General features: G+C 27.7%; 1 pseudogene; it reads right to left on the reverse strand.

Moving 5' to 3' along the window:
- Window positions 1-4,410: 4,410 nt before the first annotated feature.
- Window positions 4,411-4,569, reverse strand: LOC111620549 (annotated as a pseudogene).
- Window positions 4,570-23,353: the final 18,784 nt, after the last annotated feature.

Genomic DNA, 23,353 nt, shown 5'->3' on the forward strand with positions numbered 1-23,353 from the left:
TATTTTAACGTATTAGGCATTCGCCTGTTACAGAGACGTGCTATTTAAACATAAGTAATTATACCTTTACAATCTATAATTTCATTACATATAATTTTTTTCTTTATATCTAACATAAATTTTTTCGTTTAGGTTTTTAATTAACCGTTTATTGTTTGAAAAATTTCCTCATATAATTATAAAGATTAAAGATAGTATCAACATTTGCTTTGTCTAACATTTTTTACATATCTATCTCGTTAGTCCAGTTAACTATTGGCTTAATGTCAGAATTTTGAGCATTGTCGTTTTCATTATTGCATTTACTAAAAATGTGTATTCTTGATAATGGTTTATCACAATTTGAGCATTTGGACTGCGCATATTTTATGTATTTATTTCCCAACATTATACCGTTTTGATTTAATCTTAATTGTATAAAGAATTTTTTTAACATTAAATGCAAGGTTTGTTAGCAAATAATCATTGATTAATCGATAGTTTAAAATTATTTTGTACCAATTTCTATTTGTTCTTTTTTAAATGTCTTCGATATCTTTTACGATGGAATATTCCGTTACTCTATATATTAATAACTTACTTTGTTGTTCAAAACTGTTTGTCTGATCCAAAAATAATTCTATAGAAAAACCATATGTATTTAATTAAAATCTTCGATAGTTGTAGAATCAAGTTACGATTAAAATCAGTATCTCTTGATTTTTCATATAGTAAATACAGTGTTTTTGTTGTTAAGTCTTCAGAAGTAACTATTTTTTTAAGCCATTTAATATATCTTTTTATCAATATTGTATTTAGTTTGTATCTATTAATTTCTAGTCGTAGCGCACTGCCTGAGATATTGTATTCTAATTGGAATATTCTACGAATGAATATATTTTGTATTTTTTCTAATGCATCAATTTTACCTATGCTCCAAATTGGGGAAGCATAACCAATTGAATTCATTACAACTGAATTGAATAGCTGAAATTGTGTGCGCACGTTTTTCATTATGATTTTACAAAATAATACTATTAAATTATTAATTAAGTTTTTTCCCTTGTTTATTGTACTCTTATAATGTTTCTCTAATGATAAATTAGGTGTAAATATTATTACTAAAATTTAACTTCGTTTACTATTTTCACTTCTTCTTTCTTAATGTAGAACGACATGTGCTTTTTAGGTAAATTACTACCGTTTCTAAAAATCATTATTACTGACTTTTTCGGATTTATTTTTACTTTTAGTTTTTCCAGGTATTCAGATATTTGTTGAATTTTTCTACGCAGTGCCGCAGCTGTCGGTGCTAATAAAACCGTACACAGATAATAACATAAACAGGTAATAATATACACAGATGATACACAATATCATCTGTGTATGTTATTGAATGTATGCTTACATAATCAATGTAGATTTCACCTTCTTCTCTTTCAAAACAATTATTCAAATTGAACAGATGAAAATTAAAAAGGTTTGGTGAAAACGGATCACCCTGCAACAATCCTCTATTCGTTGTAAAAGGCGGCCAGACATTTTTATGTTGTTTGATAATCGTCTCGTATTTCCCGAATAGATTTCCTATTATTTTTATTAGATGGTTACTTGCATTATATCTCCAATTTGCTCTGTAAATCTCCTATACTAATCGAGTCGTATGATTTTTCCAAGTCTAAAAAGATCGCAAAGACCTTGTGTGTTTTCTTAAGCAATTGTAGTTGGATTGTTGTCAATAGGACGAAAAGAGCTGTTTGCGTACCTCCTTTATCTACGAATGCATATTGTGTTGGATTTCTATAGTTATTTTTTTCAATCCAACTCTTGAATTTATCAGCTAAAATTGCGGTAAATATTTTCCGGAAGCCCGACAGCAATGCGCTTGGTCTATAATTCTATGGTTCATCTCTATTGCCTTGTTTAAATATCATTGTAAGTATGATTTCATTCCATTTATCTGGTATTAAACTATACGTATATAATTTGTTGAATAGTCTGGTTAAATAATGAATTACTTATGTTGGAAATAGTTTAATAAGTGAATTGGGGATAATATCTGATCCAGGTGTAGATTTATCTTTCAATCTATGTATACATTTCTGAACTTCTTTTACCTTAATTATCTGGTCTTGGTTTATCTGATGAATTGTCCCAACTTCCGTATATGTTTTTCTCCGATTACACAAATAGTTTTCTGTGGACTTTTCAAAATATATGACCTATTTATCGTAGTCTACTCTACTCTGTATATTATATTTCAAGTTTTTTTTCTAAAATTATTGATTATCATTCAAAATATTCTTGAATCTTTTGCTTCTATTAATTTCTTACTAATATTTGAAAAATATAAATTTTTTTTTGCTTTGATTAAGTTATTATAAGTTTTCTTATTTTGTACGTATTTTTAACTGATTCTTTTGTACTGGTTTTTCTAAAGGCTTGCAAACTCTTTTGTTTTTTTATTTTATAGGTATAACAAGTGTTATCGAACCATTCGTTCTTATATCTTTGTTTATAGAATCGTCTATATTTTTTAAATAATCTATAATTGACTTTCTATTTCGAGATATAAACGTGAATTCTGCAGGAACATCGCCTTTCATTCTACCATTTAAGATAATAAACTGATTGTCTTGTACAAAGTCCAAGAGAATTTTACCGGCTGTATTTAGTTATTTATCTTTCGATAGTATTCTGTTGTTAATATTATCATAATTCTGAAAAACATTTGTATCAGAATTTTCGCCAATACGTGCATTAAGATCTCCTCCAATCAGCCATATTTGGAACAAAAAGGACTATCTATTTAAATAAAACTGTACTTCTTGTAATATGGATTTCTTATCAATTAATGATGGGAGGTACAGTACATTACTACTAGACCCAAATATGGATAATTCCATATAGTTTTAATTTCATTATCAACTTTTATTATAACGACTATAAAGTATTCTAGAGTATACTGACAAAGAATGACTCCAAATTTCTTCTTAATTAGCAACAGGATCCCACTTGATAAACGGCCAAATTTACTTTTACGAAGAGCCTTACTCATTATTCTCTTGTTTTAAATAATTTTCTTCAATCGTACTGAAGTTGAGACTCTATGTTTCTGTGATACCAACGATTTCGTTTGAATTTAGGAATTTTCTCACCGACGATTTATGCATTTTTTCTCTTAAACCTTGGATATTGCAGACACTTATCTTCAAGTTATTACTTTCATAATTCGACCAATCTATATCAATCGCCTCAAAAATTATTATTTATAATAGACGAATTATCTTCATTATTATTATTATTATTATTATTATTTAACGTCAACTTTTTCCTTCGATAATTTTCGTGCTTTATATTAGTATTTTCTATTAATTTATCTAAGTTTGTTTTGTTGCTAATCCTAAAAAATGATTAATTAATATGATCTCTCTTGTATTAATATCGTATGTATACATTACATTATTATTATTATTATTATTATTATTTAACGTCAACTTTTTCCTTCGATAATTTTCGTGCTTTATATTAGTATTTTCTATTAATTTATCTAAGTTTGTTTTGTCGCTAATCTTAAAAAATGATTAATTAATATGATCTCTCTTGTATTAATATCGTATGTATACATTAAATTATCTTTAATATGGTAGTCGTCTATTACTCGAAATCTATTGCCGTCTGAATTCTCTGACTTAATCTTTTGGAGTAATTGCTTTCTTTTAATTCTGGAGCGATAACATAAATCCGTTTTTATTATTATTTTTTTCTTCTAGTCATCCATTTTCAATCTCATTCTCCAAATTTTTTTAAGAATTAGATTTTTGTCTTTGACCGTTTCCATTATAATTTTTAATATTTGATTATTTGTATTCTTTTTTAAGTGAACTAAACCCTCAAGTACAGTATTATTTAAATCCAAATCTTCATTTTTAAATTTTTTGAGTTCTTCTACACCCTCAGAGGTTTTAAAAGGAAAATTCACGATAACTAGATTTTTTCTGGTATTTCCGTTTAGTATTTTATCAAGTTCAAATTCGAACATACCTTTTAAATTAGCGTTGGATTTAGTCTTTTCGTATAATGTGTGAATTTTATGTACAATGTTCTTCATTTCATCTTTCATCTTGGCATTATCTTCTTTCATACAACTGATTTCAGATTTAATTGTTTGAATCTCCTAGGTCAAACTTCTCCTGAATCAATTCGTAAATCGATTTTAATGAGTATCTGGGTTCATTCTCACTTAGATATCCTAAGTTTTTTGTTGGTTCAAATAAGTCCTTAATGGTAGTGTTTTTCGTAGCACCCGTAGTTTCTCTCATTTCTTCTTTGGATAAATAATCTTTTCCTAACAATTCTACTAACTGATTAATTAGCAGAATTGTTATTAAATTCAAAGTTAGTGGACCCACTTGACTTATAATATTTTTAATAATTGACATTATTTTTTAAAACTTCCATACAAACTTTCTTCAGAACAGCTCTACCAAAAAGTCACCAACACCTTCGCTGTCAGGACACACCACAACTAGCAATAATCGCATTTCAGTCAAAACCTCATTAGTAACGATATCGCCTCTGCGCAAAGCTTTTAGATATCGTCTAAAACAAAACACAATCAATGCAGTTTATATATATACACAAATACATATATAACCTGATATATACACAAACAAACATCTTAATGTAATTAAATGTTTAAAGAATTAAAACGCATAATACAATTAATTTCTTCGAATTATTTTCATTAGTATTTTCTTACTTCATTCGGTACCGTCAATTATTTGTTTACAGTATTGGCAGTTATTGTACATTGTTTGCATTAAAAGTTAATATATAACAAAACACTGCTATTACAATAAATTAATTCAACTAGTTTCATTATTGATTAAAAGCAAGCACACAAATCCTTCTAACAATGCTGAGAACTCTTGCAGTATATTAATTGCAGTATATAAATGCACCTAAATTAATGCAGTATTTTGTTTCTTATAATTATATACTGTACATAACGTGAAAAATTGTTCAATGTGTGTCTATTCTTTTTTTAAGTACTTTACACAATACTAAATGTCTCATATGTTTTCAAACTATAGAATAAAACAAGTTATTATGTGAACACTCGAGTAATATCTCGTTGAAAAAAAAAATCATCATAAGGATGCGTATATTAAAATTATTAATACATTATCTCTAACTTTCGTAATAATTTATAATTTTTTTGTAATTTCAGAAATTTCGATGAACTTAAATGTAATTGACCCTATTTGAAACTCAGTCTGAAGTGAAAGTCAGTTCAGCTCGAGTTTGAAAGTATTCAAATTTTGCATGAAATCATTTAATATTTCAGTATTTAGCCAACTGCAAGTTTTGAGTCAGAATTATAGGCTTTCAACTGCAACACTAAGATATAAAATGGCCTGCAATCCAGATTATGTTAGTAGTTTTGGGAACTGTATCACTGAAAAAAAACATTACATTCACATTTTTAAAGAAACAGTAAGCTTTTCACTTGATATCGTCTAGTTTTTTGCTAAAAGCATTGTTTTTTCATTTGTTGGAACACATTGTTCGTCAGTCACTAGCGTAATAACAGAGTAAACACCGTATTTCTTCACTTAAAAATTAATAGCTGTGTTGCATAAAAAGTCCGCCAGTAAATTTGCCGGTATGAAAACTTTCAATTATTTGTTTTATTCTTAAATGTATAATTTACAGAACTTTTAGCGGAGCATCTTTTATTTCGTAGAACACCGGTCAATTCAATTAGAGAAGAGAGAATCGAATACAATCCACTCACCACCTGAAAACAACTCAAAGTATAATAAATAAAACAGCAGCAAAAAATACTCTTTCTATTTATGATTATTTCTAAACATTTCTGTTTCTTTAACCACTATACTGAAAATGCATTTTGAATTAAAGCGTTATTAATTATTTTATAATATTTTAAGAAATGATTACACGATGCTAATAATCGAATAGCAAAAAAAAGAATTATTAACCGTGATTGCAATTTGTATTTTATCATCGAAAATTTATATTTGCCGTAATACATGAATACGATACTCGCTAATATAACTAAAAAACACTATAATAAGACGTATTTACCCTTATTAAGAAATTTCTTTTGATATAAAAAAATCCCCACATCGATATCCCGAAAGGTCTTCCTCCGAATCTCTTCATGAAACAAATGATCTGAAATTATGCAATTATTAATAAAATTACATTACATATGCAATTAGATTAATAAATAACGTACTTTAAATCTGTATATCGGCGACAAAATAGAAGAGTTATACTTCCCTATGTTGATAAAACTGTCGTATATCTGAAGTATATTTATAAAAANCATCCCTGTAGGTCAGAATTGCATCACCTGTACATTAATCCAAGTAGACTTATATAACAACAATTAAGCGATTGTAAAATATATATATTTAATTTATTCTTTAAACAACTACATCTTATAACTTACATATTAATTAAAACAATACTCACGATCGAGGTAAAACTTGATAATGACCACGACACTATTATTGCTCCAGTGAAAAATGTCACTGCGATTATTGCGAATGCCAGACGAAAAATTATGTCAAGACGTACGAAGAGAGCGATGTATACGAAAAAGCAAGTTTGATAGACAAAATAACTGTAAATAAGAGGGAGAAACTCCTTCCATTTATTGTTGACTTCCTCAAATATCTGCCAAATTTCCCAGAGTTTTTCCATTAGTTGATCAATAAAAGATTTTGTTGCATTCGTTGCAAACTGCAACTGAATAGAAATGTTTTTCAATTTTTTTCCTAAAAGTGACAAAAAAATAACTGAAAACAAAAGTATGCAAATTACGTGAGACCCTACATAAATTATCCAAAGTTCCACGCCGAAAACACAGAGCAGAGACATTTTATAATTGAGATGTGCCGATTTCAAAGCAGAATAACCAAAGTACGAACTTATCGTGGAGCAAGATAAAATAATTAAGACGTAAAAACAGAAATAATAAATAATGTAACCTTCATGTTTCTCGATAAATTTTTCTTCTTCCTTAAAATCTTTCATCAAATGATGAATATTAATTTTTTTTCTTCGCAAAATACTAAATTGTAGAGCTGTGTAGAAGGAAGCATTCCATTCAACGAATATAATGTAAAATTTATTATTTTCAAATATCGAAAATATTTGAATGCAAACGCCTTCAGTCGCAATCGTTACTGTAAGCATTAAGAACATCGACCATAAAAATATTTCGAGGAAATTCGTATAAACAGTAAAAAATTTTCGACTTCTTCTTGATTGTTCTTTCTGACAATCACAAGTTTCTAACAAATTCAAACCAAATACTTCGGAAACAGAAATCAAAGGTCGAAGATTTGTTGCAATGCAATTGCTGTATGGTGAATTCATTTTGAAAGAAACAAGTGCAAAGGTTATTTTGTTGTACAGTCGCGTAGTGCACCAAAGTTAATCGTCGACTTTAATTCTTATACAACAGAATAGAGAATCAGCAATGTACACTGTTTGAGAAAAGTACAATAGATTGAATGACGCTTTTAGTCGTTTGGTCTCCACTAAAATATTCTTTGAAGTGAATACGTAAACGAAGAAATGGTTAGTGATTTGTTAATAGACGCAATTGTGAAGATAATCGTTTGCGTGACGTTAACAGTGTTTAATCCAATCTCGTTACGGACTGTAAGTGACTGAATTGTTGCTTGGATACAATACACCATCAATACATTTCAATTTGTATACGATTTTAAATACGATATTTAAAATATCGTATTTAAATTTGATATATTTGATATATCAAATTTATATTTACATATATTACATATTTATATATTTTATATTTATTAATTAAGTTAAAAACATATATTTGATATGATTTTAAAATATTATGTCATATTTTTTATTTCTACGTGTAGCATATTATTTTTAAATATAAATTATCTTGTATAATACTTTACTAAGTTACGAAAGAAAGAACTTCATTAAAATACAATTTATTATCTCGGCACAATTATTCATTTTTTATAAATTAAAATCGAATGATTTACGATAGAAACTTAATTTAATTATTTGTATGTGTACTCAGAGTAGAATTGTATCCGTCGAAGTTGATACAGAAATTTTCTAGTGTAAATATTATGTTTGTGATTCTAAAAATTATTGATATATTATTTGATAAATGCATATATAACGCATTTATTTATTGTATGTAATTATTTCATATAGATAAAACAGTTCCTAGCGTTATCTATGATGTTATACATATACAAAATTATATTTATTAAATATATTTTATTGAAATCTATATGCTTATACAATACATACATAATTTTAAGCAAATTTTACCATATATATTTCGGAGTAATTGCGAATATTCGATATTTTACATTAAATTACACAAATGCCTTTCTATTTAATCACACTGCTACGATATATAAGTAAAATTTAATATGTATAATAATATAATAAATAATTTTTTAACAAATTATCCATCATGAGGAAATGAACTTTTTTCTGTGCCATGTTTAACTTTTACTTTTTTTATCACTCACTTTATCTTATTTCCATTGTGCTTTCTTCATGCCTGTTTATATAAGAGTTACGTGGGCAATTACTAAGCACAACTGACTAACGATACAAGTTTATTTATAAGAGTGTATTAAATAGAACGAGCTCAGCAAAATATTAAGCAATAGCCAAAGACATTTATCGCTGCCGAGAAAGTTTATTTAATCCAAACGTTTCGATTTATTCCATACGATTTTAACACTTAGTTCATAATATTAAATACTTATTTTCATTGCTATATTTCGTGCAAGTTTTATGCCATCAAGTACTTTAAGATAACAAGCATTATTTTCTCACCATTATCATTTTGTAAACTATTTAAACTCAATTTTGACTTGAATCCTATTAAATTTTTCGAGAAAAGAAATGTGTTTAATTCAATCATTTATCACAAATTTGAATGTCACAATCACTACACATGATTGAGCAGAAATATACTTTCTTCAATTTTTTTGTTCATTTGTTATGGTATAATTATGTTACAACATGTTTACATATATTTATTTACTTATAAGTAATTTATGACGCAGTTGTAATGTAAAAAATAAACTCCATTTCAATCATTATTTCAAGTATTTAAAATGAAAAATAGAATTTAGTTTTTATTTAACAGTTACCCCTTCTTGCAGTTATAGTCCTTTCATATTTTTCGATAACAAGCCAATAATAAAGGTTCAAATCTGAAAAAAATTATTATGAATAATTACTAAACAGGTTTTGAAAATATCTTCAGTCTTTCTTAATGGTTGGTGTTTGTTTGACTTTCAAGTCCTACCAAACTTATAATACACTTTCGATTAAACAGAATAATACATTTACATCTGTAGTTTATGAAAATTAAAAATAGACAATTGCAATTTTGAACTTCTATTTATACGTGTAGATATTTACATGTGCAACAGCATTACTTAAACGTTATATTAGGTAATAGATGGGTTAAATTTTGTTCAGAAACAGTGAAAAAACAACAGTTTTACTAACTAAAATATACATTAACTGTCCTAAGTATTTACAATAATAACACTGTAAAAACTGAAAAGGTTGCTAAGAATTAATAAAAGAGACAGAAAAACATTATGTAAACTTTGCAATAAACACTTACAAGCCTGAATACAACAATATTAAAATATCTAAAAGGTTGATTATAAAATAAATCCTTTTCGCACGATTAAGGCAAAACAGGTTATCACTTCTAAATTTGCTGCCGTAAAACTAAACCATATTATACTAAAGACATATTGGTTTTAATATATCATAAAAACAAAAGTAATTAGTTTATACATAATTAGAAGTACGAACACAATTTTCAAATTTATGTGTTCCTTTATCATTAAACTTTCCTATTTCGAAAAAAAAAATAAAATTAGAAAATTGGTTTTGTCTTTAATAAATATACATTCGTAATATTAAAAACATGAAAATTCTCAAACAATTATTTAAAGGTTTGAAACGAATCACAAATTTTATAAATTGAATTCAATACATTACATTCGTACATGAAATAACATAAAGTGAACAAAACACATTCTTATTTCACAAGGAATTTTTATACCGATATTTATGTGAATAAAACCAAATTTTAGGAATTTCTATAAACACGTGTATTTTAGGAATTTCTAGATGCACGTGTATATTTGAGTTTCAGTAATAAATCTTTTGATGTATAAATATAATACACGGTTATAAATTGCATAAAATAATATTCTCTTATAAATTATTTCTTTTATAATTTGAAAAATGTGCGGCACAAGTTATTAAATGATAATTTTTTTTATATTTAAATGTTACTTAAATCATAATTTACTCGATTATAAAGCGTTTTCAATAATTTTAAGTATATTTTTTATTAATAAAATCAAATATATAATATAATGTGTAACTGCCACAATTTGCGAACACGATATTTTATCAAAAACGTAACTAGGATATATATGTATATGGACATGTATATCCCAATATTTCACTGTTCCGCCAAAACTACACATCGCACGTGAACGGTGTTTGTATGTGGTGGTAGCCCTAAGTCTCCATTCGTGCATAGGGGTGATAGCGTCTCGATAGCTATAAAGATGCGGAAGATATGGGCCTGAAAGTGGTTGAAAGTGGCTTTCTATTTCGAATGTTTTGTTCGAACAAATTCGAACAATATTCGAATTAAATTCAAACATAGAATTCGAATATAGAACGATCGCAAACGTTCCAGAAACGTTGAAAATACAGTTGTCCCTTGATAGTCCGACGTTTTGTAATCCAACGTAATGCTCAGTAGTTTGACGCACCTCCGGTCAAGGTCACCGTAGTTCCCGTCCCCGTTACATTTCTGCTTGCACAGAAGCATGTCGCTATACATACTGTATGTACTGTACATTTATTGGCTTCCATATTTCTTTTAATAAACATTTTATTTAGCCGAAATGGGTGTTTCATTTCCATATTAACTTAGGCAGCATTTTACTCATAAAACGTAGGAATATTGTAGGTTACTGCTAGCGAAACAATGCCAAATATTTCATCATTTTCGGTAATCCGGACACTTTCGGTAATCCGACACCCCTTTGGTCCCATACCTGTCGGATTATCAAGGGACAACTGTAGTTCGTTTGACTGGACGTGAACAGAAGACGTTCAGAAATAGAATCAGGACCAGGAAGTGTTAATATAAAGTGGCATGCAAGATTTATAGGCGGTTTTTTGCGCTTTTGCGGGAAATCGAACATATTTTTATGCTCATGTTAAAATTCTCTGGAAACGTCTGGAAACGGGAGACCTAATTCTTGCATTTTGTGAAAACGGGTAAGATTGGCTATAATGTAATTATCTTAATCTTCACTATCGTTACTTTTTGCCCACAAATAAAAACCCACCGAAGTGGGTCTTTGCAGCTAGTATATATATAAAAATGGACATGTATGTCCCTATATTTCACTTTTCCGCCAAAACTACACATCGCACGTGAATGGTGTTTTTATGTAGTAGTAGCCCCAAGTCTCCATTCGTGCATAGGGGTGGTTGCGTCTCGATAGCTATAAGGGTGCGGGAGATATGTGCTTGAAAGTGGTTGAAAGTGGCTTTCTATTTAGAATGTTTTGTTCGAATTTGTTCGAATTAAATTCGAACATAAAATTCGAAAATTTGTTCGATTATAGAACGATTGTAAACGTTCCAAAAACGTTGAAAATAGTTCGTTCGACTAGACGTAAAAATTCTCTAATTAGTGTGGAAACGGGGAACCTAATTCTTGCATTCTGCAAAAACGAATAAGATTGGCTATAATGTAATTATATTAATCTTCACTATCATTACTTTTTGTCCAGCAAAGCGGGTCCTTGCAGCTAGATTCTAGATTACTTAGAAAAACAGTCTTTTATATATATAAAAACTATATTACATACAAATGAAACCCCAGAGAAGCGGGTCCTTGCAGCTGGTTTTTATAAAAACTAAACATGTATGGTCATATATCTCAAGTAATCGATAACGCGAAGATTGCATTCGTTTACTTAATTACGGGCACTGTAAATTAGTAATAATATGACAATTTATAGAACGAATTGTTTAATACATATAACGTACTAAAAATACGAGTGTGCCACGATCTGATTACACGAATTGTCTTGCAAAAATCACAGTCATGTTGTATTAAAATTATGTATATTTAATTCCACAGAGGTGTATAAACAGCTGTTACTTATGACATAAAATTTTAATTAAAGTAATGCAATACAGTCTTAACTGTTTTCTATAAATTATTTTGCATATATTTACTGTAGTCTTCGGAAGGACAGAGCAACTTTTTTTTATTGTATTCTTCTGTATATACACTTCTATATGCATATATTTATGTATTACTATACTTTTCTACCGTTACTTAAACATTCATTATAAATTGGGTAGTTTCAAAAAAATGGCTTGCATTTTTACGAGAAAATATAATTCTTTTTCTGATTTGACCAGTGTCACATTGTGATAAACATAATGAAAACTTTAATCGATCAATTAGTGTGACATCGTCACAATGCCGGATTACAATTTTTATCATATGTTTTAAATTTATTTAATTTTAAATATATGCTCTTTATCTGAAATTGGTAGTGGCTTGCTTCTGGACGTCATACATTTTATTTAGGAATAGAATCGTGCCGGTCATTTATCTAAAGTTTTTCAGGGAAAAATTTTTCAATTCATAAAAAATGTGTACGATTAATCTGTGCCTTCTGCGTCTACGTTTTATGTATCTGGTCTCTGCTTTCATTTATCTAACTATCTTAACTAATATTATTAAATATGGATAATGCTGTAAGAAGGAGTGAAAGAACTATTTTTCAATAAAATAAATTTTCGTAAATCATTAATTTGTGAATGTGTCCTCGTTTATCCGGACGTGATACTGCTTGAAATTTAATTGTCGATATATGTTTTATGTGAACTAATTAAGACTATTGATTTTCGTGTTATCTCTGTAATGACAAAACTTCAATAAAATAAAAAGAGACACAATTATTTCTGATTAAATATGCTTAACAATCTAACTATTTCTATTTGTATTCTAGAGGAATTTTAAAATTTGTTAGATAAATAAGAAAAGCAAATAAAGCTTAAACATTATTAGAGTAGATTGCATTTTATTCGAAACATACCTGCTGGAAAATTCAACAAATTCGTATTTTCAAATAATATATTTTGTATTTCATCTCTGGTATTTGAATAGCTATTTAAAATACTGAAATGTATCTAGTCTGTTCAAAAAATAAAAGCAGGAGATTTTCCAATTAAGTATTTAGAAACTTTATGTTCGAACAAAAAGTCACAAACATTTAATTAAAAACTTAAATAGATGAAAAGAACAACTTGATCTGTAAAGAAAAAGTATTCAAGTATTCAAACGATCCACTACTAATTCTAGGTGGAGAGCATATATTTTAAATTGAATAAATTATAAATATGTTAAAAATTGCATCTCGGCATTATGACGATTTCACAATAAATATTTCTTCGTTTACAATATAATATTATATTATTAAAACGACGGGAAAACACAAATAAAGTAACTCATAATCCGACTTAATTTTAGGGGGCTTCGAGATGTGGTTTCTTCGTGATAAGTGGTTGACTTCGAAGATTTTCTATTTCGATTTTAAAAATACTCGAACCGTTTTAAATTCGAATTTGTTTTCGAATTCGAAGTTAAATTCGAATTGATTCGATTATAGAACGAGTGTAAACGTTCCAGAAAATTGATCAAATTTTAAACAGTTCGTTTGACTAGACGTAAAAATTCTCTAATTAGTCTGAAAACGGGGAACCTAATTCTTGCATTCTGTGCTATAAGGGTGTAGGAGATATGGGGTTGAAAGTGGTTGTCTTCGAAGATGAGTAACAATGGAAGTGTCAACAATAGAAATGTTAATAGTGAAAGTGTTAACAATGGAAGTGTTGAATAACAAAGGAAGTGTTAATATAAAGCGGCATGCAAGATTTACAGGCGGTTTTTTGCGTAAAAACAAACATATTTTTAGACTCATGTAAAAATTCTCTAATTAGTCTGGAAACAGGAAACCTAATTCTTGCATTCTGTGAAAACGGGTAAGATTGGCTATAATTTAATTATCTTAATCTTCACTATCGTTACTTTTTGCCCACAAATAAAAACCCAGCGAAGCGGGTCCTTGCAGCTAGTAAAGTTATAATACTTTGCATCATCAGATATGTTTTATCAATATATCCTTATTAAATAATTTTATTTTCTCGTAAAAATGCAAGTCATTCTTTTCTAAACAACCCAACGTATAATGGTTGGTTTAAGTAACAGTAGAACAGTATAGTGATACATAAATATATGCATATACAAGGGTATACACAGAAAAATGCAATAAATAAAAAGTTGCTTTGTCCTTACGAAGACTACAGTAAATATGACTGATCTTTGCAAGACAATTCGTGTAAGAAGATAGTGGCACATTCGTATTTTTAGTACATTATATGTATTAAACAATTCTTTTATTATTACTAATTTACAGTGCCGGTAATTAATTAAACGAATGCAATCTTCGCGTTATCGGTTACTTGAGATATATGACCATATGTGTTTAGTTTCTATAAAAAATAAATCAGGTGAGTTCACAAAAAATGATACCGGAATTGCAAATTTCAACGTTTATATCATAACAACTGAAGTGTATCGACGTTACGAAGAATAAGCTTTGTAAAATCCTAGTTACGTTTTTTGATAAAATATCGTGTTCGCAAATTGCTACAATTATACATTATATTATATAATTGTCAGCTGTAAAATCATATTNTCTAACAGAAAAATATATGTTGAAAATTATTAAAAAATGCTTAAAAATATAGTCAATAAATTTATGATATAAGTAACATTTAAATATAAAAAAAGTTATCATTTAATAATTTGTATTTTACTTTTATCAAATTATAAAACAAATAATTTATAAGATAATATTATTTTTTGCAGAATATAACCATGAATTATACATCAAAATATTTATCACTAAAACTCAAATGTACACGTGTTTCTAGAAATTCCTAAAATTTGATTACATTCACATAAATCTCGGTATAAAAATTCCTTGTGAAATAAGAATGTGTTTTGTTCACTTTACGTTATTTCAGGTACGAATGTAATGTATTGAATTCAATTCATGGAATTTGTGATTAGTTGCAAACCTTTAAATAATCGTTTGAGAATTTTCATGTTTTCAATATTACAAATGTATATTTATTAAAGACAAAACCAATTTTCTAATTTTATTTTTTTTTTCGAAATAGGAAAGTTTAATGATAAAGGAACACATAAATTTGAAAATTGTGTTCGTACTTCTAATTATGTATAAACTAATTACTTTTGTTTTTATGATATATTAAAACCAATATGTCTTTAATATAATATGGTTTAGTTTTACGGCAGCAAATTTAGAAGTACAGTAAAGCGTCGATTTTCCGAATCAATTGGGGACTGGGGCTGTCTGGATAGTTGATATTTCAGATAACTGATTTACGTACGAAAAAATAGTTAAACGTATCCGATGTCGAAATTTTTCTCCTTTGCATGTCGCTTCGCGTTAAATTTTCGTCGATGTTAAACCTAACAAAGACTATTGTATTGTTAAAAATTATTTTTTTTTATTTTTACAAACGAAATAAATATATTGAAAAATATAAAAACTAAAAAGTATATACTTTAGAAGTTGATCTAGTATCAAAAACGTTCGATTCAGCACGACACACAGTCCTCAGAAAAACAACACACAAAAGTGCCAGGACTGCCAGCTAAAACACACACATTAACAAAAGAATATTGTTGTAGCCCTAGATATAGCCAAAGATTGCAGCGCCACAGCACTAGCGAAAATTTAAATTTGACGACTGAAATGCTTTCGATTAACCGACGTTTCGGATATACGACACTCTACTGTATTTAGATTATTGGAAATTAAATGTTTTTGATTCATTTTTAAATGACCTGTTAAATGTTATTTAACGTATGGTCTGAAAATATTACTATATATAGCTTTTGTTTTTAAAGCTGCTAATTTAACATATCCTTTTTCCTCTGATTTTGAGTCAAGAGATGGTACAAATACTGCTTATAAGAGACAAGTTCGATACCTCGCCGAGAACTTCTTATGCAAGAACCTCTTATTCAAGAGCATTGTCTTCAGAAAACAAGAATTTTCATTTAAAAGTTTTTCTTGACAAAAAGTTTGACTTAGACTTAACTATAAAAGCAAATCTATCGAAAATCCACTAATTTAACATCAATTTATGAAAGTGGTAAAATTTTAAACCATATTGATGAGTTTTAAAATATAAAACTCTGATAAACCATGTTATTCCACGAACAATTTTTAAAATTTGGTTTTATAAATTTTATCAGGTTCATTCTATAACTATTGTAGTAAAAACCTGTCAATATCCTTTGAATTTAAGTATAATTAGAGCTGTAATTTTTTTTACAATTAACAAAACTTAAAAGTTATATTATTATAAATTGCTGTGCTTAAAAATTATTATTATCGAAAATTAGCAAAACTTAATTTACTAATATAGAGGTGATTATTGATTTCGAAGCATTTATGCTTTATGACGAAAATCTCTGTTTCACGGAACATAAATTTGTAGCAGAACATTCTAAAGAGTTCTGTAAAACTGATTTTTATAATGAGTGTATGTTTTGAAAAATTTAACCGTTCGACAAACCATTAGCAAGATTCGATAATTATTTGCATGGTTTTTATGTATCATATGAGAAACAAAATTTTAGGGAGTAGGCGCGTAGTGATAGGGTTTACAAGGTACTATATAAGTTATTTTTCAATAATTTAAAGACGGCAAAACTGGAAGAAAAAGTTCAGCAAAATTCATTTTTATAACGAATTTATTATTTTTAAAAAATTAACAGTTAGACATATATATTTGGCAATTATTTTGTAGGGATTCTATCTATTATATGAAAAACAAAATGTTAAGGTATTATAATCAGATATTCGTTTTCTTGAAGTTTAATATTCTTTAAACTCTTTCTTAATTATATTTAAATTTACGTTATTTTTTTATTAAATATAAAATAATACTAATCGTTATTTTTATTTATATAAAATTACAGAATGCGATGCTAATAGATTTGGAGCCAGTCAACTTATCGACATTTGGCCATAAAAACATTATACTGTCCTATAGAAGTTGTAATAGATTTATATAGATTCTGTTAAAAAGTATCAATTATCAGCGAAAGATCAATGGCAAGTCGATTTTACTAGCAAATAAATTTATGGATATAATTATATAGACAAAAACCATAAGATAGAACTGGTTGAATTGAACATAGTAAATTTCTGATTTGAAAATAATTCATATCCTGAAAAATAAATTTTGAAATTATTACGTGCAGAAATGTCTTGCTTTAGATAAACTGAAGGAAAAAGTGGAAACACTTAAATAAACTGTAACGTGAAAATAAAAACCTCTTGAAAATAATTTCAGTGTTATATTATTTCAAATAGCCTTGTACCCGAATATTAAGACGAATATTCAGCAAGAAAATAATTAATTCTAGTATTTATAATAAAACTATTACTTGACAAATTACTTGTAATCTTAATTAATAAAATAACAGATATTAGACCAAGAATATGTCATGTTTTATATAAACTAAATGAAAAAAAATTGGTAAAGCTTAAATGGAGTAAACTTATTTAATCTATTCATGTAAAAATAAAAAAGTTACAAAAATAATTATGTTTTGGTATTATATTATTTCATATAATTACCGTGTTTTACTTTAATTCGATATTTAAACATTTAATAATTAATACAGAAACTTTGCCTTGTTATTAAAATAAAATCAATTCAATTAAGATTTCTGATCGAAAAATTAATTTTGTGATCTGAAATAATTTTATTCGACAAATTTTTTTTGCAATCTTAATTTCATTTTCAAAATTATTTTAATTTTAATCTATTCGACAGTAATTTACTTGAAAAATTAATTTTGTGATGAGTATGTTTCAAACCACTACTACTTGCGCTTTATTGTTTTTGTGGGATATATTTTCATATAATTTAGACTTGAAAAACGTTTTTAATAAACATTTCTTACTTTTACAAAAGTTTTCTGAGAAAACATAAACTTTTCTGCTGAATCCAGTTCTACATTTTTAATTTTTTTTGAATTTGCAGTTCTATAAAATATAAAATTTGAAAAATCATGAATTTGCTTATTTTAAAATCTTTAGTTTTTCTTCTAATTAGATTTTTCTTACTTCTAATCTTACTTCTTAAAAAAACTCTTATGCTTGGAAACATAATAATAATTATTACTGTTTAAAAAATGAACTAATTAAAAACATTAAATTGAATTTTAACTTACTTCTGTTTATTAAAACTGAGCAGAAAAAATACAAAATTTGATAAATAATTGAAATTATAGCGAATGTACATATTATGACGTATAAATAGGGGAATGAACCAAGAAATACAGTGTTAAACAAAAACAATGAAATAAGATAAATTCCGATGCCATAAGAAAAACAGGCTATGGTTCCTGTATTTATGATTGAACTAATTTACAAATATATAGTGTATATAAAAATGTTTGTTTGTTTGTTTGTTAGAAACTCCTAAGCCATTTCCATTCATTGCTAGAAAACTCTGCAGTTACGTTCATATAACGTATTAATTTTCAGTAGCTAATGTTATAAATCTTATTCAAAATATATATTAGTTCTCTGTATAGCAATTAATCTCTTTCTACATTTGTTTTGCAAATTTACACCTAGCGCTATCTATTGGAAAAATATTTAACAACATAATAAACTACATATAATTCTTATTAAAAATATTTGTATAAAATTTAAAAATTATATTCATTCAATGACTGTGACAATCATATAGCAGTTTACATGGTGTGTCAGTACAGCAGTTAGAAACTTCCAGCAGAAATAGAGTACACTTAGACGATGGGAAATCACATAGCAATGCTAGGTCGGAAACGCATTTTTTCGCACGGTAGTGACGACACAAAACATAAGAAAGGAAGGATACGAGCAGGGTGAGAAAGCATGTTTATTTTCAACAACGTTAGATCTTTAATGCAGCGGATGTGTGAGGTTTGCGTCATGGCCTGGGGTCATAATTTCTAACACTTTCTTTGATTTTTACTGTACTAAAAATAATAAACATTTTTTTTCACCTTGTTCGTGTCCTTATTTTTTTGCGTTATGTTTTGTCTTACTCGCATTGCTATTTGATTTCCGATTGTCAAGGTGTACTCGATCTCTCCTGAAAGTTTTTATCCGCTGTAATGATACAACCTGTATAGATGTGCTATATAATTATTGCAACAAGTAGAATATAGCACGTGCCTCCATGCAATTAAATGTGTTATTCCGTGAGAAATCTGTAAGTATTTATTTTCTCACAAGAAATACGGAAGTGTTAGTTTTCTACCTTATTCTGTTCAGGGACCATTTCGAATATAAATGACATCACATCTCTTCCAAACCTTATATAGTTAATTCGTGTCTCTCGCCCTTAAGCTTTCTACATTTGTTTTCGACTTTCATGTATATAACTCTTTTCTGCAAAATAAGGAAAGACACACAGATAACAATTAAAATTCATAGGTTTACAATTTTTCAAATTGTAGTGCAATAATTCTTGTATAAATGCATTATTTATGAGAACATACTTTCTGCACAATTTATACAATTAGTTGCAAATAAATTACAGTAATACATATACATATACATAAGTATAAGTTGAAATAACAAAATAATAAAATAGGTAAAAGCGTTCGTTATGGTTAATAAATAATTCTCCATGAGTTAAATTGTTTTTGCACAAGTATAACATAAAAGCAATTATTCTCACAGTTTTACAAGATTTTTTTATTTAAAAATGTCATGCAAAACATTTTTGATATTAAGGTAAGCAACTCGATCACAGGCAGAGCAATCATAAATTATCCAACACAAATCACTTTTGAAATAATAATAGTACACAGGTACTAATTAGCAGTGGATGATAATCCTGTCTTCCATAAAGTGGTCAATAACTACTTTTTCTCGAATTACTACAACCCCCTTTTGCAACGGCCCGTTCTCTCTATCGCACCAGTCTTACAGTTTTGTTTGAATTGGAAAAATTGGAATAATGAGGTTACCAGCATGCACAAAATATGATTTAAACAAGACTAGGTCGACCAGTATTAAAATGATAACAAAGGGGCTAAGGTAAACTTATATTATTACTAAAAGAATGGTGTGTTTACAGCTAATCTACATGTTTTCGTAAGGTACAAATTTACTAGAAAAAAGCTAAATATTTTATGGATCAAAAGGACAAAAGTCAATATTTTAAAATTTACAAGAAACAAATGCTTTAATTAAACTAATTTACATAATTTCATGTTATTATTAATTATTATAAATTCAGTTAAAAGTAAAATAAAGAAAACAAGGAAAATGTTTCGAAAACTGTTCATTGGGTATGATCATTTCGCCTGTAATAACGAGAGTTAATAAAAATTGGAGGCTAATACAAAACCCTTTAAAAAGAGGCATAATAACACTTCGTGTGTTTCAGTTTTTAATCGTCTTCACTATTCTATTAAAAGTGTGAGTACTTTGACGATTTAATTAATGAACGAATACATAATTCTGCCAACATACTTTTCAAAAATATTTTTTTGGTCAATACTGGTAAATATTCACAATATTTTATGTTTTAAACAAATGCAAAATCGTTTTGTTCTGAAAACTAAAAATTAAGCAAAACGTTATAATGCAGAAAATAAACTGTTACTTCAAATATCCATATATTCGAAGCTACATGATACTTGTATTCAAATGCTGTTATTGCTATTCTTTGGAAAATATTGCAGAGCCAGACGAAATCACGTAAGTTTTAAAATACGAGAAAGTAATTAAAGTTAATATTGAAAACAGACATTCTATTAGATGCTATCCTCATACAATTGTTTAAAATTTAAGTAAAAGTATCATATTTTTTTACTTTTAAAACATTTTGATTTATTTATTGTATTTAAATAGAAATTTTATAATTTATTAATTTTTCATTTAAAATATCTTATTATTTTATGAAGAAAAATAATATATCACTAATATAGTAATGTAACAAACTTCAGGTGAATTAAAATCATGGATGAAGACGAAGACTGCTTCTACTGCACACTCTATCCATCCTGTAATTTATCTCTTCTATTCGGAGATATTGTCTTCGAGCGCTGTAAATGCCATCAACTAACTCCACAAAGATCCAAAATCATATCGTTATACGCAAAATTAGTCCAAGCAATTATTTTCGGTCATTTTTCTTAATTTGCATTCATACATTTTCAACCGAAAACAACGTCATCGCTTGTAGTCCTATGGAAACGACTGGCAAGAGTAAAGATAACGCATTGTTTTTGAAAGGAATACGTGCATACGGACCGATAATTTGTGGTTTAACCATTCAATATTGAAAAAAAAAAATAGTCATGGAACTTAAAAAATCAAGTTATAGTGGAGAAAAACATATAATGAGAAAATATCAACGTTTAGTATTCTATTTCTTTATGTATTTCGACTGTATTGCATTATGTTTATCTTTTCTTACCCACTTATCCGTTATGGAATTCTTTCAAAATAGAGCAAGTTATATTAGGGCTGTAATTTGTGGGGTATACAGTAATATATGCATAATATTCGAATTTTCTGTATTGACATGGTTTATATCTGTTACTATAGTACTTGGGATTGCAGTTAAAAAGAGATTTGATGCGTTGCTAGTCCAATTACAACAAACAAATCCCATGCGGCTCGAGAAAAATATTAACGAAATCATTTGTAAGCACGTGGAATTGTGCGATTACATTCAACAGATAAATGAGAAATGGAACGAATATATATTTATTGAATACGGAATGATTTTGTGTTATATATCCCTTCACATATATAACACTGTGTTTGGAAGTTTATCATTTAATACCAATTTATATATTATTACATGTATTTGTACCATCTTTTACATCAATATTGGCATTATTATTTCTTTTGCTGTTGCTCGACTTTGTGCATCAGTACGTATAATTACCGTAAAATAATATTTTTACTAATTTATTTTTAATTGTCTGTTGGACATTAGTGATGTTTTTTTGTATTTTAATATTTTCGCCCTATGGGCACTAAGAGGGCCTCTTAAAAAAGACTCATTATGGGTTCGGCTAGGCCCACAATGGGACGACCGAGTGGTGAGGGACGGACCCGACATATCTGTAGGAACCATCTCCCGAAAAATTCCTGCAGATTTTTTGACCTGTCCGGATTCGATCCCGGTTTCCCGGAGCAGTAGGATTTACTTTTTTATAAGACCTTGAATACCATATATTGGTTTTGATTTTTTCTATTTCCTATGATAACTTTTCATCTTGCATCTTCTCAAACACTTGAAAAAGGGAGCAAATAAGATTACCAACACTGAGATTGCTTATAAGTATAAGCAGGAATCTACAAAAACACGATGTAAAAAAATGAATAAAATATTTAGTCATTTCATATCAAATTTAAGAATTACAAACTGAAGAAATTGCCGATAATAAAGAAGAAAAAAGAATAAATATGAAATATACTGGTAAGTTTTTCGAAGAAAATGCAAAAAATTAATTGAAAAATTAAGTTATTCTTTACTTAAAAAAAAGAGAAGAATGGAGGAAAAAACTGATAGTAAATATTCAGAAAGAAGTACTACTAAACGTGATATAATAAAGAAAATTATGTTTTTTCTGAATTAAATCCCATTAGTGTCTGAAATTTTTAAACATTAATATAAATTTTTTTTGGTGAGTAATGTCCAAGTAGACAATTGAAAATAAATTAGAAGTAAGGACTAAAGAAAATTATAATTAATTAATCAAATATTTTTACTACTTTATATTATATTTTTTGCTGTTGTAGGCTTATGACTCGTTTCAGGAAATAAGAAAGTTAGCAGGTGCTACTATACCACTGGAAACAAAACTTAAAGTAAGAAAGAGATTCCTGGTATATAAGTAGTTTTTGATTATGAAAAACGAATATATTTGTGTAATTATAACATAATATTTATTTCAGATGATAAGTTTTATGAAGAAATTTCAAAACAAGAATATTGGATTCAGTTGTGGAGATTGTTTTGTATTTTCAAAACAAACACCTCTACAGGTATTTTACCTTTTATTCTGTAATCTTTATAACATGCTTATTTGTAATAACATGATTATATTAAAGTA

Source organism: Centruroides sculpturatus, unplaced genomic scaffold (genome assembly GCF_000671375.1).
Source record: "Centruroides sculpturatus isolate CEXI.00-Female unplaced genomic scaffold, Cexi_2.0 scaffold244, whole genome shotgun sequence".
NCBI classification, from domain to species: Eukaryota; Metazoa; Arthropoda; class Arachnida; order Scorpiones; family Buthidae; genus Centruroides; species Centruroides sculpturatus.